General features: G+C 40.9%; 1 long non-coding RNA gene across 2 annotated transcripts in view; it reads left to right on the top strand.

Moving 5' to 3' along the window:
• LOC108503517 overlaps positions 1–15,541 on the top strand; it is a 60,194-nt gene that overhangs the window by 18,904 nt on the left and 25,749 nt on the right. The window contains exon 3 of one of the 2 annotated variants that reach the window (XR_001876856.1): positions 8,005–8,070. The exons of the other annotated variant lie outside the window; for it this stretch is intronic. This is a non-coding gene — a long non-coding RNA (uncharacterized LOC108503517). Of the gene's footprint in view, positions 1–8,004; positions 8,071–15,541 lie in introns of those variants that run through there. 2 annotated transcript variants of the gene reach the window in all.

The following is a 15,541-nucleotide window of genomic DNA, read 5'->3' as shown; positions in this document are numbered from 1 at the left end:
TCCCAAAGAGTAACAGGTTAATTTGGTAGCAGCTTCAGTGAATAGCAGAGGGTCCTTAAGTGAGGGCGGATTGAGACCACTACTGCCTGCTCCTTGCTTTCTCAAGCTCTGAAATCAAAGAATCCATCAAAATACCGTGTGACCACCCAAGCAAAATGCTCTCCCCACTCTCCCCAGGGCAGGGTGTGTGTGCTCCTGTACAAGCAAGTTGAGGAAACACCTAAATGACGGGGAGGCTCACCTGTGGCCACTGCTGTGCACGTACCTGGGGCCATGTCCAGGGAAAGGCTCTGAAGCTGTGCTTATGATGAGGACAGTGGGACAGTCCTAGTGAAATGCAAAGGCATGTGGAAAGGGCAGGGGACATGCTGTAGGGGCTGATACACTGGTCTAGGGGGAAGCAAAACACGCGTTCACTGCACAAAACCCGCCAGATGGTTCACAGCAGCACAATCAGGGCCTGCCCTGATGGATATTCTGTGTGCAAGGCAAAGGCACCTGGATGAAAAGGAGCAGGGGCAAGAAGAAAGGTGGCACAGCTGTGATCGGGAGAAAGACGGACTGGGAAAGGATGGCTACATGGAAATGCACGAGTCCCATGCCCTGTGGAGCAAAATGTGCCTAGCTACATAAATTTTTTGTGGTTTTTTGTTAGTCTTTATCCCAGAAGGGAGATGGCCAATGATTTCTATTGAAACAGGTCCTATTCTTCTATGTTATATTAGTTGTTTGCCCTGCTAGCGTCTTGGGCAGGGCAGCTGTGTGTCTGTGTGGTGACTCGACCATAGCCACTATCATGAACGAGGTGGGGTATACTTAGAAGGTGCTTAAAATGACTATATAGGGCAGTAAAATAAAACAAAATTCATTTCCAAACTAAGAAAAATCTGTCTGCTGGTCTCATAACAGTCAGTGCCCCTAGCTTGCAACAGACCTTTTCTTTGTTTCCACTAAAAAAAGAAAAAAAAAAAAAGCTGACTACAAAACACACTGCCAGTTGTGTGCAGAGGAGCGAATCTAGGATGCATATAGTTCTCTTGCAATGGATATATACAAAGTATAATACTTGAAGGTAATATAAAAGTGAAAGGATATTCTGCAAATACATAGAAATAATGAAGCATTACTGCCTGTTTTTTAAGAGTATCCATGTAATACTTTGTGAGTAAAAATCTGTCTTCAGATTCAGGTCAGAATTGGACTGTGATTTTGAGAAGAATTTTTGCCAGCAATATGTCGATTTATTAAAATAATTATGAGGTAACCCAGTCAGCTATAGGGAAACCTGAGAATAGTAGAAGACAGCAAAACTAGAGCAACTTAGAAAGTAACATACGATTTTCCAAGAGTCAAGGAGCTGGGGTACTTCTCTCCTGGGAAATAAACACTTTAATATGTGTAGATCTGACCCCAGCAACTATCTTACTGATTAGCCTGAAAGATAGTGCTCTGGAAGGGCATGCAGAAAACTCCATGTGATAATTTCCTGGAATTTCTGGATTGAAACAGATAAGAGCTGCATGTTGTCATCTGTGAATTGATGTGACCTTTTGCCTGCAAGCTGATCAGACTGTGATCAACAAAGAACCATGCTCAGAAGTATTAAATAAAGGACTCAATGAGTTAAATTTGGGAAAAAGAAGAAAAAAATTTCTGACTTCAGTTCTACATAGATTAAAGTAGTATTCACAGATTCCCTCAAAGAAGAACTGCTTCCTGGTCAAATTTACTGTCTTATTCCTACACGTTAAATCATAATAAAATGTGCATACTGGTCAGAAACTATCAATAAAGTAATGTCTGTGGTTCCAAGAAGTACAAGAAATAAAAATTAGACATCTACCAATACATCATATTTTGCATTTTCTCCTTGCAAATGAGGAAAATGAGGAAATATAGATGTGATAAGTAACATTTTAAAATGTTGTGGTTTTGAAGAATACACCTTGAAACTATACTAACCATAGTTATCGTTATTTTTCACAGAGAAAACTGGAAGAGAGATTCAAGAATAAATGCTTCCTCTTAATTTATAAAGTTTATTTATTTTCATTATCTTTTATAGAAGTAGTTATACAGGGAAGTTTGTGAACAAGGGCAGAAATGTTAAGACAAAAAGTGGAATTTCGTCATGAATTTTAATAAAGTCAGATGCTGACCTTACTATGTCTTCATTCCAGTACCATCCTACTTGTCCATGACAGTCACAAGTCCTAACACCAACCTGCATTTGAGCAATGATGTAGTTTGGTGTCAATTTGGATAAGACGTTTGTGGGAGAAAAACTATTTAGACCTTCAGGCCTGCATGGAGACATTTTAGTGTCCTAGTGCAGATGTATTGGGCAAGCATATGGCCAAAAGCTGAAGGCTGAAAGTTCATGCAAAGCACAGTGAGTTCCATTGCTACAGAATAAAATCACTTCCTCTCAAATGGCTCTCCAGATTTGTCACTGAATATACACATGGACAGCCTTCCCACCAAAGACCATCTACTCAGAAGTGTAGATGAATTTAATTTATCACAGCAAATATATTTCTCTGGGAATACAGAATCATAATGTTATAGAGTAAATTTGCGTTGGCCAAAGGTTCAGTAGTCAAGTTCCCTGCTTGAGACAGGGCTCCCTTCAAAGTTAGAACAGGTTGTTCAGTGCTTTATCAAGCCAAATATTCAAGAATAGCTATTGACCAGCTTTTCTGGACAAAGTGTCAGTGGTTTTCATAAAGGATATTTTCCTCATGTCCAGTCACCAGTTCTATTGCTGCAAGTTGTGACTGTTGCCTCTTGTCCTTTCAATTATATCTCTCCCTCTATCATCTGCATAAAGCCCTGTAGATACAGGGGTAGAAGACTGCTGTTAGATTCACCTGTTTGCTTTGTGTTCTACAGGCCAGAGAAACACATATCCCTCATTTTTTCCTGTTGTATTGGATGCTCCATACACCTAACCATCCTGCTAGTCCTTTGCTGGACTAGTTGCAGACTGATCATACCCAGTGCCCAGGGCACTGCTCTCCCAGGTTGCCCTGCTCCTGGCTGGGGTAGTGGAACAGCTCTGTTTACAAAGTCCTGCCCTGTCACCCTAGGAGAGCCCTCACTGCTCCTGGTCCCCGAGGAAGTCCCTGAAAATTCCAGATATATACTCACAAGAGCAGATGGAAAGGGGAATAATTCTTTCCTTCAGCCCACTGCTTGAATTCCTACTATCCACCATGATCACTGCTGTCCAGTGGCTAATCCTCTGAGCTACTTCTTCTCCAGCCTTCTTTTAAGAAACATCTCTAACTACCCTTACAAAGCCTCTCTGGTAAAATGGTTGTCATAGTGGTTCCCATTTTCCATTATTTCTATACAATGGCAATTGCAAGGTGTATTTAGTCATACAACTTACTTTATATGTCCTGATTTTAATTACCAAGGTGCAAAGGAGAATGTGTAAACCACTTGATAATAACACATGTGTTAAAGACCTGCTGGAGCATTTATTAGGAGAGCATTTCTTTCTCCTTTAACATGTCAATGTATACAGGGAGGATGGTTTCCCTGTTCCTTTTAAAAAGAAAAATATTAGGCTTTGATTCTCTGGTTTCTTTTCATCTTCATCTAGTTTAAAAAGCTTTGGGAAAGGAATACAAAACAACAGAATAGCAAAGAAATCACAAAAGGAAGATATCAATAAGAAGCACCACTGACTATTCTCTAAGCAGTTTCCAAGCAACTTTTAATGGAAGGTCAGGCACAAGCAAGATAAAGGGAGAAAAAACCATGACATTATTTCATACAATAAAGTGACTGTGAATGCTGCCAGTTACAGAGGAAATAGATTGGCCAGCCCGAGCACTTATTTATGTTTTCTTGTGAATACAAATGAAAATCCTCTACAAAGGACACTATCAAATTTGAGCGGGAGTGTTAATTCCAACAATAGGTTTGCATTACTACTCTGAGAGCCTTTCATCACTGAATATGCAATGTTGGACTCCCTCAGCTCCTCTGTCTGAAGATCTATAGTACTTTTTGTCTTTAATTAATCATGTCTTACATCTGCAGCTCCAAGTAGATTTGGCATGAGTTATGTGGATGGAGCAACTGAGGCATAGAGACATGGAGTGACTTTAATTGCTGTAGCTATCCACAGACATGGTAACACAGAGTTTGCAGTGGCCAGAGATGTGCCTCCAGTCAAGAAGACATTGGAGACACTGTGCAGACAACCCTAGCTACCAAGCACTGTGAGCTCCCCACCACAGCTCCCAGAGGAAAGAGATAGAATTTGTATCTGAAGTGCATATATCTGTATGTGTAAGTCATGTATGATGTCTACTTCTTTCTTCATCCAGCATCTGGCAGCCTTAGGCAGTCAGTAGCCGAAATAGTCCTTTTGAACCTGAGTGTCATACCAGGCAGTCTGAACGCGTCACTTTGGTCCTAAAGTCATAGAGCACAAAGCATTCCTCTGTATTCTGTGGCTTGCATTATGGTCAAGAAGCAAAAACCCTTGTGTCCATGCCAAAAAAAGCCTTAGGAAGGATTCCAGGAGTTGATTTGGAGGTCTGAAAATTGAAGAAGCCCAATTATTAGTTACTTTGTGAAACTTGGCCCACTGAGCAGCAATAGCAAGTGCAAACCAAAACTTTTCTATTTTAGATTTAGTCTTGGAGTAAAATGTTTAGCTGACAAGATCATAGAATCGTGAGACCTCTGAGATCATCAAGTCCAACCCTTGATCCAACACCACCGTGGTTACTAGACCATGGCACTAAGTGACACATCCAGTCTCATCTTAAAAACTTCGAGGGATGGTGAATCCACCACCTCCCTGGGCAGCCCATTCTAGTGTCTGATCACTCTCTCTGTAAAAAATTTCTTCCTAATATAACCTTAACCTCCCCTGGCAGACCTTAAGACCATGCCCTCTTGTCCTGCTGCTGGTTGCCTGGGAGAAAAGACTGACCCTCACCTGTCTACATCCTCCTTTCAGGTAGTTGTAGAGAGTGATGAGGTCTCCCCTGAGCCTCCTCTTCTTCATTCTCAACAACCCCAGGTCCCTCAACCTCTCCTCATAGGACTTGTGCTTGCGACACTTCACCACCCTCGTTGCTCTTCTCTGGACCTGCTCCAGCACCTCAATATCCTTCCTGAACTGAGGGGCCCAGAGATGATTAGGACTCACAGGACAGCTGGTGAAGATGATAAAGGTTGGTTTGATAAAGCTTCACTTCTCATGGCTAGCTGTTCTGATGTTTGCGCCAAGATGATACTACAGTCTGTCTCTTCACATGGCACTGATAGTTAGTTCTCCCTCCCTATCTAACTTGCCTTCAGGTTAAAAAAAAAAAAAGAAAAGGATGTGAAAAAACTGCCTGAATTTTGATTTTTAACCAGGGAAAATATTTTTGTCAGGAGTTACTTATGATGAGGTTCTGAGTCAGTGTGCTACATGCTCAGGGGCCTGAACAGGAGCATCAAGAATCATTTAGGAACTGGGAGGTCCTCAGCCTTGATCCTGTGTAGCAGTCTTGGATACTCCTAGGACATTCCAGATTCTTGTACCACCTCTATCTAGACACTGTTAGCTAAGAGATTTAATATTGCCAGACTGAAAAGGCTTTTTTGCTATCTGAGAATAAAGTTCACACACACACAACAGAGAGACTGTAATGAATTGCTGCAGCTGAACACGAGACTCTCAGAAGCACCTCTCTACACATGCTCTTATGTGTGCTTTCTGCAGCTGGGGGGTGATGCTGAGGCCACTCTCCTTGTTCTGGGTCGTTACTTGCAAGGCACACCTGGTTCATAATCTAGTCCACTGCGATCCTGAAGTGGAGAGAAGTCACATTATACCCTAGAAATACATGAGAGAGAGTGGGCAGATAGTCCTATATTTTAAGTCTGAGATTTGAGTACAAGTTTACAACTCAGATGCCCATATTACACTTCATTTGGACAAACTGATTACAGACCAGCTTCTTAACACGATTTCAGCTACTGAAGTCTACTCATCTTCTACTTTCCGTTGTCAGTCATGCACATAATAAGACTTTCCAGAGGGCACAAGAAACAATCTCAGAATTCATTCCACAGTATGAACAGGTTGGTTATAACACCTTTTATTTGTCCTAAAAATAGACTGAGTGAAGGTTTGAAGGACAGTTTTTGATAAACAAATCTGTTTCTGTGTTCTTAAAATGTGCTATGAATGACAGTGTTTTTTCAGATCAAGGGTAGCCAATGAACCAGGGTGCTCATGTCTGACAATATACACTTATCGAAGACACTGATATAGTTCAGCAGATCATTGTCTTCAAAATGTACTCAGATGTATCTGAAAAATGCTGTGAAAATCTCATTTTTATAACACTTCTCCTATTAGACATGATTTTTTATTTTTTATTTAAATCACAGCCTTTTCCAAACTGTAAGCAAACTGCATGCATCCCAAGCTTCTGCGTGCAAAGAAAGACACCAGTGAGAGCTAATTACATCCTAACTCAGTGTGCTGAATCCAACCTCAAGCAGAGGACAGATTTTTCACAAGATGTGCTCAACAGCGGACTAATTATCAGGGGTGCAATAACATTTTAGACTGGTGCAGCTGGTCTACAGGAAATTTTAAAATAAGACCTTAGCCAGTGTGATTTGTTCTTCCTATAGGCTGATACAGGGACCAACAGTTGAGCTTCCCTCTGCTCTTTTCCTCAGCTGCACTAGATCAGCTTTGTGTTCCAGACCCACTCAGGTGAGGTGACCTCCTGGGCTGAAGTCAGTGATGTAGCTGCGCCATCTAGGTCAGAAGATGGATGTGAGATGAAATTTCTACCTCAGAATATGTTGATACTTCTTTTATCTGGGCTACCCTGCTGTCCTCTGCAGAAGTGTCATACCCAGCTCTGACCATGTGGGTATGTTGTGGATACGTGGTTGAGAAGTGGTTTGGCTGGGCAGCACATATCTGTCAGAGGTTTGTAGTGAGTGTCTCTTCTAAAACAAAAAGTTAAAAGAATTCCAGTATTTTACCTGCTAAGCCTTTGTTTTCTTTCTTTGCTTGCTTTTAATTTAGCATTGTGAAAACTTAGTCATGATGGGAAAAGAGCATCTTGAAGCCTATGCAGCTGCAATTTTCTTAATTTAAATTAGTTTATGGAAGTTATTTATCGTGATTCAATCTTCCACTACATGAGACAGCATTCCTCATATCTGCTCACAACACTTCTTCCTGCCTTTATTATCTAACTTCTTCTTTACCTGCTTTTAGGTTTGGGGGGATTACTTTCAGAATGACTTGAGATTTTTTTCCAAGTCCTGACCTGCACACCAGCTAGCAGCTGGGCTTCTTAGTGAGACCACAGTATATGTGTGTTCCACAGAACTACTTGCTTCCTTGTTTCTGAGGTGAATTTAAAGCTCTCTTCTCAGACTCTATGAAAAATCTTTTGAGTATTTTAGAAACCATCTCAGCTGGAACAGGGTTTCTTTTGAGCCAACAAAGCTAATGGGGCCTAATAAAACTCCTTGTAGCTAAGGAAAAAACATGACTGGATGAAATCTCTGAGTGGAATTAACTACCAGAAGGAATGAGTTTAAGCCCAGTCTAAGTTGTTTTTGGAGCAGCTGAAAACATTTTAAAAACAGGCTTCTCGCAAAAACCAAAGAGAAGAAATTACATCAATAATAACAGGAAATTTGGGACTTTCAACTGGTTCTCTGCAATAAGCTTTTAAGAAAACATTAGTAATGGGACAAGAGGTAAAGTAATATTATGACTATAAAGACAAAGGACTACAGGTAGGAGTAAGAAATCCATCTTTCTAACTGCTGTTTTCAGAGCAGTGTTGTCTTTAATAATAACATACAGATTTACCTTTTAATTCCTTACCTGTCTCCACCTGCCCAATATCAAATCTTCTCTTTTCTCTCCTATATCTTTTAAAGGATGTTTAGTAAATGTTTCAGGATTTATCTGGCTAAAAAATTACTCTTCATTTTTACTTCCTACAGCTTTCTCTAACACTGTACCAACATATTGTCCTGCAGTCAATCTTGTTCTCAGTCTTACTCTTCTCCCAGCTTTTGGCAGAGGAGTGAATGCAAGATGTCGTACCCCAAGTCTCCTGGTAGTTACTGTACTTACCATGACTCTGGTACCACGTTCTTCCTTCCTCTCTTATGCTGTTTGTGCTTTGTACAAGCGTGTCAGGCAGTTCAGTGAGTCATGCTGTTTCAAGACAAAACAGATGTTTTTGAAAGATTTGGTTTTCAGCTGGGTTGGTTCCCTAAAGAACCTCACTGTGAAGTTTCATGGACTGTAGTGTCAATATGTGGGGAGAAAACATCTGGACTTCAGCTGGGTTAAGGTGCTGCAGAGGGGTACCTTAACTGATGACATTTTCCTGTATGATTTATCAAAAATGTAACTTTTCTTGTTCACTGTACAACTTTCATTACTGCAAAATTACTCTGTTTGGTGTCATGGTTTAGGAATGGTATTCCCCATTGTGGGTGTTCCCACTGAACCATTCCAAACCATGTGCCGCTCACTCAATCCCTCTCTCCCTCCCTCTCTCCTCACCCTGCAGCAGACCAGAAAGAAGAATTGGATGCACAAAGGGTAAAGATCACGGGTTGAGTTAAGAACAATTTCCTGGAAACAGCAAATAAATAAGACAACAAACTCTAACAGCAACAGTACTAATGATAGAGTGTATAAGAAAAAAAAAGTAGACGATTCGCAGCTGATTGCTCAGGATTCCTTTCCCTGTCCACTGAAGATGATGTGAGGTGGTATAGAATAACCTCTAGATCCTGGTCATGCCCACTCCTGGCTACTGCAAAAATTAACCCTGTCCTGGCCAAGACCAGGACACCTGGTCTTGAAGAAATACTATCCTGTCTCATCAGTGTTGCTGTAATGACCATTTTCTTATTGTGTCAAGTTCCCTGGACAACACTTCCCTATGCAGCCTTCACCAATTCCCCATGTTTTCTGCTGCATTAAGTGCTTCAAACTTAGGATCCTTTCTGGTTTTTTTTAATCCTGCTTCAACAGTTCTTAATCACTCTCAAAATATTAACTTTCTTTTCCAGTTGCATCCTACTGCCATCACGTGCTCAGTTTCAACATGCTCTTGACCATGCAGTTATCCATGTTAGGGAAGCTTCCACATAATCATATTATTATCGTCCCTGAGACCCCTTAAGATTCCCTTAGTCTATGATGCCTACAACAGGCAAAAAAGAAAAAGAAAGATAACAAATTGATGGTGAGCTCAATTTGTAGACTGCTGTGTCAGCCAGCTCTGGATTGCTGTACCTTTTCTCATGCTCGTAGCTTTTTCAATACTTATTTTATGTTGATGCTATATCTAACAGCAGCATCCTGGTCCAGATTTCTTACTTTAGGGTTGGAAGGAGGTTACTACTCTGTTTTTATTGCCTGCTCCGTCTATACTAGGCGTGCGAGTTGCCAGTATGTTGATCCATACAGTCCAAAGTTCAAACCAGAAGGCAACATGCATCAGTAAAAGTTATCTGAACAGTTCATTCAAATATAGAAGCACTGTATGGAGTAATATCAGCAATGTAATTTTTTTATGAAGTTGTTTATCACAAACTTAAGAGTATAAGTTAGAGTCAAAAGAGTGGAAATAAATTGAAAGAAAAAGAAAGAAGAAAAAAAGAAAGTAAAGTTATGTAAAAATTAGGAGCTTAGTGTTCCACAGGTGAAGTTTACGGAAGAAATTCTTTACTGTGAGGGCAGTGAGGCACTGGAACAGGTTGACCAGAGAAGTTGTAGTTGCCTCGTCCCTGGCAGTGTTCAAGGCCAGGTTGGATGGGCTCTAAGCAAACTGATTTAGTGCGAGATGTCCCTGCCCATGGCAGGGGGCTTGGAACTAGATGATCTTTAAGGTCCCTTCCAACCCCAACTATTCTGTGATTCTATGATTTTAAATTTACCAAAAAAACAGATGTTCAATGGGAACTCAAGAGCATATATCCAGGTGACCCATATCTGCCACTGGAGCCAGGTACTTCAGAATGTTTCCATGTTTTTACCATGGCTGACAGCTTAATTTTCCAAATGGTTTTAAATATTTGTCCATTTATGCATGTCTTCCTAAAGAATTGTGTAGGGTTTTGAAAATCTGTGTACAAACTGATAAACTGAGTGCTTAAAAATATCAGGCATATCTGCTAAGGTAAAGAATTGTTGTAATTTGAATTTGCTTGGGAGTTTCACAAACTAGGAAAAACTTTAGAAATTTGAATTAAACTAAATTAAATAAAAGTTCTGCTAGAACTTTGTGGCTTGGCAGACTTCAATGCGGTCTGAAGAAATCCATTTCGCTGCTTCAATGTTTGTTGTTATGAAGACATTTTGTATATGATGATGTGGTGATATGTTACTGTGGATGTACAACTAAATATAGAGTGAGAATATGTTTGCTATCTGAAGAGATCATACAAGGGTGTGTAGTGGGGGCTGCATTTGCTGTATGTGCAGTACCCTATTTATAACAGACATATAGGCTGGATTTAGTGTACTAGAAGTGAGCATTTGAACTGAAGACTTGTAAGGACATGGTAGTAGGGCTAAACAAACCAGAGTATCTAATGTGTCAAAAGGAATACTGAATTCATGAAAGGCACTCATATTTAGCTACTTTTGCTATACCAACAAAAAGCATCTCTCTCTTGGTTTCATTTTACACCTAAACTTCGTAGTCAATAATAAATATGACCTCGATCTTGCTAATTTATGGTGAGTGGGTTTTTTGGATCCACGAACAAGCCAAGTGAAATCAAGTAATTCCTCAGTGCATACACTCTGTTCATGTGCCAAATTACAGAATTATGGGCAAATGCTAGTAGGTGCTAATAGGGGCCATGTGTTAATGAATCAAGGTCTCTGGTCTCTGTGTTCTGGTAATAAAAGACATTTCCCTAGAGACTGCTTCTTCCTTCAGAATACTTGTACACACTTTTACATCTCTGATAAATTTTCTTGACCTTGCAACTTCCATTACCCAGGTCAGAGAAGCTGAGCAACTGCATCCTCATCTATGACTGAAGAGTAATTATTTTTCCCCTTGCTTTTGCACAGATTATACTGTCCTGCTACGCTTTTCTTAGATGTTAGCGCCAGCGCTATATAACATCCCCGAGGCATAAATTTCCTCCACTAAGAATTTAAATTTGGCCATAGGCCATTGGTTTTGAGCACCTAGCCTATTTGAAGTAGGCATATGACCTGTAGATTGATCTCAGAGACCAACAAAGGATGTGTTGAATTTCATTTCCCTGTAGCAGGAAATTTACTGGTAGATTTATCAGAAGTTAAAAATTTTTGGCTTACTTTTTTGCAGGAAGCAGAAACACCACAAAATCAGAAAATTAAAGATATATACAATTCTGATCTCTTTGTCTCTATGTGTTTCCAAATCAAATCATCACAAGTGCAATTGTGAACACAACTTGAGAAACTTTTAAAATTCTGATCAGCAATTATGTAGTTAAAATGTTTTGAGAGATCAGCTGTATATGTACCAGTACAGAATTTTTCTCTTAATTACATATTCCTTCAAAGGTCATAAGGATTTTCTTGGCTTCCAGGAGTAACAAAGATAACACAAGGATGTACCATCTGCCCTTTTCAAAGAAATCTCTTCCCAGCATCTTTTCTAAGGTCACAAGCTTCTGATTCAACATCCTCTGGTTCCTAAAGGAAGGTAACTATGTTAAGTTAGTCGATGTCTGCCTACCATCTTTTACTGGCAGTCTGGTGGAAGAGATGCCTGTTGCAATCCTGCCCTTTAGGGTTTAATCCAAACTCCCTCCTAAGCTGCTGAATGCAGTAGCTGTTTCTGGGTCTGAACCAGCCATTGCACCGAGAATGATGCCCTCGGGAGCACATTGAGACTCTTTTGTATGACACCTCTCTCACCACGGTGAACCTCATTGTCTAGTCCAAGATCAATCATGCAAGAAGGACTCACCATTTAGGAGGCCTGGTCTGAGCTAAAGTCTCTTGCTGTGTCTATTTTAAGCCTGACCCTGACCTAGGGACACTGCTGGTACTCACTTAACTCCTAATTTTGTTAGTTTCTCTCTCTCATTTACATCACACAGGTGCCATTAACACAGGTGAACAGTCACTTAATATGTGTTTAGAGATCCCTGTTGTCATAGTCTTGTGCCCTTAAAGAAAACCTATGTAAGAATTCAGGAAAACTAAGGAGTTTCCCTGAGTTCCTTCTTGCCTGGCTCATGAGTCCCTTTTATCAACTCCAGGAAGAGAACCCAGATCTGCTACAGCTGCCAGAGGTTGTCAACATACATTGACTGAGGGAAACCTATATGCTCATTCATTACAGTGATGTAGGGTGTTTTTAGCTGAAGGCTCATGACCTTTGAGCAAAGCCATGCAGTGAAATGTAGACCATGGCCTGGACCTGTGTGATGCATTCAGTTTCTGGCCCCAAGGCTGCACTTCCACAGCCAGCTGAGGAGGATCACCCAAGCGATTGGGAAAGATTTAAGGCCTGGAGGGACTTGTACAGGGTCTGAAAGGGCTATTAATCCACAGACTTTCATGTTATCTCTCAGTTTCATACCATGTTCAATGTATTCCCATGTTAATTCCCCTTGGTTTATACTGTTCAGGGCTTGTCTGGACTTGCCCTCACGTTTTTCCTGCTAAAAGTTGTTTACTCCCTTGTTCTCCCCTGGCTTTCCCGCTCATCTCTCACTGCTTGGCTGATGGGTGCCGCAGTGCAGAGTGAGCTCCCATTGATCCTTTTCCCTGGATACTCCTAAGTTCCACACACCTTTTCCTTGTTCTCCTATCCTGTTTCACCCTGAGTTGTCAGTCCCATGCTCCACCCCAGTTATCAGACCTCCCCTTACCCAAACCTTATATAAGTCCTTGTTCTCCCTAATAAACTGGCCATTACACCCTGACCTTCTACTGTGTCAGAACCCTTTGTGTAGTGTCGCGTCCCTATTCCCTTTTCCCTCGGGCTGTGGCAGCCAGCAGTCCAGGAACACTACAACATCTGTTTCTGCACAAGTGAGGAGGAACGGTTTATTTATTTTCATTACAGTGGTCCTTTATATTATATTTATATATATATATATATATAGTTTCCTTATATAAGTTATTGGCATTGTAGGCAATCTACAGCCTATATGCTGTGTAACTATTACAATTCCAGCTTTTCTGACAGCAAAAGTCATGAAAGTCTAAAGACAATATTTTCAAGAGAAGCATCTTGACAAATGAAGTCAGGCTGTCAAAAGGGTTTATAAGGCTGGATTATGTGTAAGAAGAACTGAACATGCCTTTGGAAGCCTGGGCTCAAATGTGCTAAATAAACTGTACCCAGAAGGCTCACAGCACTTCTGAAAGTCCAGCACTCAGACCTCACAGGAAACTTGAGGCAAAGGTTGGAGTGGGACCCAGGACTAGTTTCCAAGTTTCTCTGGCCCAAGATGAACATTCCCGTTTACTCAAGAGAGCAGGCCATGTTCAGCTCCAAGTGTAAAGGAAAACCTGGTCAGTGCAGAGTTACCAAGACTGTAGTTTGGCAGTGATGTTGGATAGAAATACCAACTATTTGCATGAGATTTAATGAGTGCCAGTAGTCAAGGTGAGGCCTGTTGAAACTTTTTTAAAAAGAATTTTTTTTAGTCAAGCCAAAGCACTTTTGTCAAGAAGATGGAGAATTTTTGAACAAGAGATGGAAACTTATTTTCCAGTACAGGCATAGGAACATACCTGTCACTACTACTTGGCCACATACATGGTCTGCCAGAAGATAATATCCCCTTAGTAATAATTATAAAAGTTTCTGACAGCAACCCTTTTCTGCAGAAGGTCTTGATTCTGGTCTTAGGGGCACAGAGACAGCCACATACAAGCCACGGATGGTAGCTGGAAACAATGCCTGAAGGAGAGCATAATGAGCCTTCCAGCCCTGGGTTCAGCCTAACCAAACCCAGGCACAAGTGTAGGGAGAACTGCTCCAAAGCTGAATAACCTTGAACAGAAGTACTCCTGCAGGCATTTTCAGAGTTTGAAAGATTTTGTCTAGCTCTGACAGTAGTCTCTGCATTGGAAGGAGTGTGATGACAACTGTCTCCTGGTGTCATTCAAGTGATTGTCTGCAACTAGCTCTTCAGCTACCAGCCTTCACTGGGCTGGAAATCGCTCAGCTTCACAAAACTGGGCTTGTACAGGGATTTTTCCACTCTCTGGGGCATAGGCCCTCCTAAAGCGTTCTACAGAATTAGTTTTTGGCTTAATGCATGGCTGGGCCTCTTGACATGACTGAGCCTTACTGTAGTGAAGGAGGGGAGGCAGGTCTGGGTTGGGTTTTTTGGATTTTTTTATGTTGTTGTTAGTAGTTGATATTTTGACCTCTTTGGCCTGTCATGTCTCATACCAGAGAGGAGAGAAGGACCTATGTAATGAATGAAACCCTGAATAGAAAACACTATTGTTTCAATCTTTTAAAAAAAGAATATTACAAGGGCTAATTGCATGATTTAACATTTCAAAACTTTGCATTCCTCCTCTGCTTTGGAGAGTAAAAGGGTCTATTATCATTTCCAGGCCAGATGTTCCAGTTTATTGAGCCTGTTTGATCCCTGCACCTGTCTAAGACCAGCAGTTGCTGGATTAGTGTAAGGAGCTGAATTAAAAAATCTGGACAACTGTTACTGAACAAGTGAATGGTGTGAAAATGAGCAGACTTTTGGTATAAAGGATTTACTGTTTGTGACACAAGGCAGTACACATCATTTATAGTGCAAAATGAGCATGCAGCCTTCATTCTGCATGTCCATGTGCTGGAATATACATTACAAAGTGACAATTACAGGAACTTCCAGCGAGGGAAAGAAAGGAAGGGAGGGGAAGCGAGGGAAGCAGGGGACATATTACACCATCCATCTGTGAGACAGCCGTTCAGTTACAGGGAATTATATATTTTTTCTGGTGGATTATGCTGATTATAAAAAGAAGAATTTGGTTCCTGACTCCACAGCAAACATTGCTGCACATCCTGAAGGAAGCAATGGCTTTTCACTTGCCTCTTTCCTATGCTATGTCTCTTTCCTTTGCTGCCTGCTCTCTTAAACATAACCATCAGATACGTTTTCTCTCCTCCTGTTTTTTTTTTTTTTTCTGTTTTGACTAAAAAGCACTGTGCCACATGACTTACAAAAGTTGTTTTATGTTTCAGGTTCACTATAGTTGCAAGTGTGGCCAGCCCTGGTGAGTCAGAGCCCAAGATCCATCCTGCCTGGCAACTCACCTCTGACAGTCAAGATTAAGTGAATGGTTAGGATTCATAGGCCTTTGCAGCTTAAAATCCCTCAAAACAAATATGCCTCAAACACACACTCTAGAGGGCAAACTGCAAGAGCAAAGCTGTTTCACAAGCTGCCATTGATTTCTGCCAGGGAAGGTATAAATCTTGGTCATTTGTATTATCACCAATTTATATATATATAAAATGGCCAGTCTTCGCGAGCG

Source organism: Lepidothrix coronata, unplaced genomic scaffold, assembly GCF_001604755.1.
Source record: "Lepidothrix coronata isolate B3197 unplaced genomic scaffold, Lepidothrix_coronata-1.0 Scaffold5, whole genome shotgun sequence".
Classification (NCBI taxonomy): domain Eukaryota; kingdom Metazoa; phylum Chordata; class Aves; order Passeriformes; family Pipridae; genus Lepidothrix; species Lepidothrix coronata.
Note: the sequence above shows the minus strand (reverse complement) of the source record. Positions and strands in the feature narration are given on the sequence as shown.